The sequence below is a fragment of the Lynx rufus genome, unplaced genomic scaffold (assembly GCF_022079265.1).
Source record: "Lynx rufus isolate CCGP_SWC_20201006 ecotype Redwood Valley unplaced genomic scaffold, mLynRuf1.p SCAF_6, whole genome shotgun sequence".
NCBI classification, from domain to species: domain Eukaryota; kingdom Metazoa; phylum Chordata; class Mammalia; order Carnivora; family Felidae; genus Lynx; species Lynx rufus.
The window spans coordinates 71,991,472-71,995,377 of NW_025814878.1; positions in this window are offsets into that span (position 1 = coordinate 71,991,472).

Below are 3,906 nucleotides of genomic sequence, written 5' to 3' on the forward strand. Positions count from 1 at the left end.
CAAGCATGACCAGGTTATCAGAATAATCTGCCAACACCCTCCTCCCTGGATACTCCTTGGGTGGTCACTGCCAGGACCTGACTCTGTGATTCTTCTTTGTCAAGCTTTCATGGATGACCAAAATCTCTCTTAAGTGACACCATCTTTCCTTTGATGCTCAATCGTTAGTCAGATGACCACCCTGTTGATTCCAGATTTTCACTCCCAATAAATTTATCTGGCCCATTTTGCATTGATTTTATAATTTCACCCACACAGGACAAGCTTATAATTATTATTTTCTGGCAATTTATTATTACATACCATTTCAGTGACCATTTCCCAATCAATGGAAGGTTTTATGAATCTCTCTTCAGTGTACTCATTTCTGAATTTATAGACAAGTATGGAAAATTGGAAAGGATTCAGAGGAAAGCCATAAAGATGATTAATGAATGTGAAAATGAAAATGTGGAAAGATCCAAAGTATTGAGGGAGAGAAAGCTGAAGGTGAATTTAATAATAGTATCCAAAAATACTGGCTCCTTAAACATTAGAGATCAAATTATTTTGCAACATAAGGGAATTAGGCTTGACAGAAAGAAGAACTTCATGATAAGAAATGTGAACAATGAATGGCTACCCAAAAAGGACTGAAATCTGCTCTGCAGAGTTTGAAAAATGATGGTTTTTTTCATTTACTATAGACTGTAGTCCTTTCTGAAAGCAGAGAAATGGGCCACATAACATTTCCATTTTTTTCCAGATCTGAGATTCATGGATTACCTTTCTCAGCAATAGGGTAATGAATCCTTTCACAGTTAAGTGAACCAAGAACTAAGAACTTCAAGTAGTGATTCAAGCTACATTTCAAAGAAATTCCTTTTTATGTACACTGGCTTTAACTTCTTTTTAGCGAAAGAACTCTTTGAGATACTGATAGACCACCACATACTTATGTATGCACATAACAAATTTGCATACAATATCTAAGTATTTATGGACTCTCCACAACCTATACAAAGAGCACTTTAAGGGTCAAAGGACCCAAGTTAATAAATCTCTTTTCAGAGGAAATATGTTCTTTTTTTTGTTGTTTTAACTTGGGGTTTATTTTCTACTTGATGCAAGGTTCATGGTTATAGGGTTTCAGGAAAGCTCGCATGTGGCTTGGATAATAAAGAGTGGGATTCTCTCAACTTCCTTTTTGGTATTTTGCTGTTTTAATATAAAAGAACCCAACTGCTTCTGCTTGCTGCAGCCTGCCTTGTCTACTGGACAGGGAAGGTAGAGGAAGTGCTCTGATGAGCCTAGCACCTCCTGAATTCTGGTGGTGGCCACTCAAGACTGGGGCCTGGTGTTGGCTTTGCCAGGCTGGCCACCAGGCTGCTTTCTTTTGGTTTTCAGAGCCAAGTCACAGGTGATCATTCCACTGGAGGCCTGGGGAGATTCTGAGCATTCTGAAGTTTCCAACACTGTAGCCAGGAATGAGAGAATGGACTTCCCCGAAAAGAAGCTTGCCCACCAGTGACCAGGTTGGCCTTGGGGAGGTAGGGGTTGTGAGGGATGGCTTCCACAGGGTACTCTGAACTTCTGCAAGAGCTGTTACTGGAAGGGAACTTAAGTGGCGCTGGTAATAATCATGGGTGGCCACAAGCAAGCCACTGGAGGGGAAGGCTACCAGGCTCTCACTTGTGTGCTGGTGGAAACCTCAGCAGAGAGATCTAGTGGGCCTTGGCACATGATTGCAGGTGGCAGGGATAGGACGCTAGGCCATGGAGCTCAGTTGCATGGGAGGCCGCGGAAAGCATGGGCACTTAACATATAACATCCAATGCTCATCCCAACAAGTGTCCTCTTTAATGGCCTTCACTCCTTTAGACCTTCTTCCCACCTAACACCCTCGCAAGCAACCCTCAGTTTGTTCTCTGTATGTAAGAGTTTCTTATGGTTTGTCTCCCTCTCTGTTTTTATATTATTTTTGTTTCCTTTCCCTTATGTTTATCTGTTTTGTATTTTAAATTCCCCATATGAGTGAAATCATGTGATATTTGTCTTTCTCTGACTAATTTCACTTAGTATAATACACTCTAGTTCCATTCACATTGTTACAAATGGCAAGATTTCATTCCTTTTTATCACTAATATTCCATTGCATATATATACCACATCTTTTTTTTAATATGAAATTTATTGTCAAATTGGTTTCCATACAACACCCAGTGCTCGTCACAACAGGTGCCCCCCTCAATGCCCATCACCCACCCTCCCCTCCCTCCCACTCTCCATCAACCCTCAGTTTATTCTCAGTTTTTAAGAGTCTCTTATACCACATATTCTTTATCCATTCATCAGTCAGTGGACATTTGGCTCTTTCCATACTTTGGCTGTTGTTGATAGTGCTGCTATAAACATGGAGTGCATGTGCCCCTTTGAATCAGCACTCCTATATCATTTGGATAAATACCTACCTGGTGATGCAATTGCTGGGTCATAGAGTAGTTTTATTTTTAGTTTTTTGAGGAGCCTCCATTCTGTTTTCCAGAGCGGCTGCACCAGTTTGCATTCCCCCAGCATTGCAAAAAGGTTCCTTTTTCTCCACATCCTTTCCAACATCTATTGTTGCTCGAGTTGTTAATTTTAGCCATTCTGACAAGTGTGAGGTGGTATCTCATTGTGGTTTTGATTTGTATTTCCCTGATGATGATGGGTGACTTTGAGCATTTTTTCATATGACTGTTAGCCATCTGGATGTCTTCTTTGGAAAAGTGTCTGTCATATCTTTCACCCATTTCTTCACTAGATTATTTAATTTTGGGGTGTTGAGTTTGATAAGTTCTTTATGGATTTTGGATACTAACCATTTATCAGATATGTCATTTGCAAATATCTTCTCCCATTCTTTCAGTTGCCTTTTAGTTTTGCTGATTGTTTTCTTGGCTGTGCAGAAGGTTTTTATCTTGATGAGGTCCCAATAATTCAATTTTGCTTTTATCTCCCTTGTCTTCGGAGACTTGTTGAGTAAGAAGTTGCTGCACCTGAGGTCAAAGAGATTGTTGCCTGTGTTCTCCAGGATTTTGATAGTTTCTTGTCTCATGTTTAGGTCTTTGATCCATTTGAGTTTATTTTTCTGTATGGTGTAAGAAAATGGTCCAGTTTCATTCTTCTTCTGCATGTCACTGTTTTCCCACACCATTTGCTGAAGAGAATGTCTTTTTTCTATTGGACATTCTTTCCTGATTTGTCAAACATTCGTTGGCTATATGTTTGTGGCTCCATTTCTGGGTTCTCTATTCTTTTCCACTGATCTGTGTCTGTTCTTGTGCCAGTACCATACCGTCTTGATGATTACAGCTTTGTAGTACAGCTTGAAGTCCAGAATTGATGGCCAATCCCATTTTTATGGAAAATTTGTTCTGGAATATTCTTTTTTTAAGGGTTTATTTATTTTTGAGAGAAAGGGAAACAGAGCACAAGTGGGGAAGGGGCAGAGAGAGAGGGAGACACAGAATCTGAAGCAGGCTCCAGGCTCTGAGCTGTCAGCACAGAGCCTGCCATGGGGCTCGAACTCACAGACCGTGAGATCATGACTTGAGCTGAAGTTGGATGCTCAACCAACTGAGCCACCCAGGCGCCCTTCTTCTGGAATATTCTTAGTATCATGAGTTATCTTCACACCACAGGAAATGTATGATTTGCATACCTCTTTTCTTTCTCATCTTTTCTTCTTTTGTTCTCCCTCCCGTTCTTTTCTTTCAACTGTCACACACCCTTCCTCGTCTTTTCCTTTGTTCCTTCCTTTCTGTCAGGGTCTGTTAGTTGCCTCCAGGACATACGGTAACAAAAAGATTGCCTATTAAAGCCCAGAATCTGATTAAAATTACATGCTAAACAAAGATCACTTAAGTCTGCTTGCATTAGTTGGTC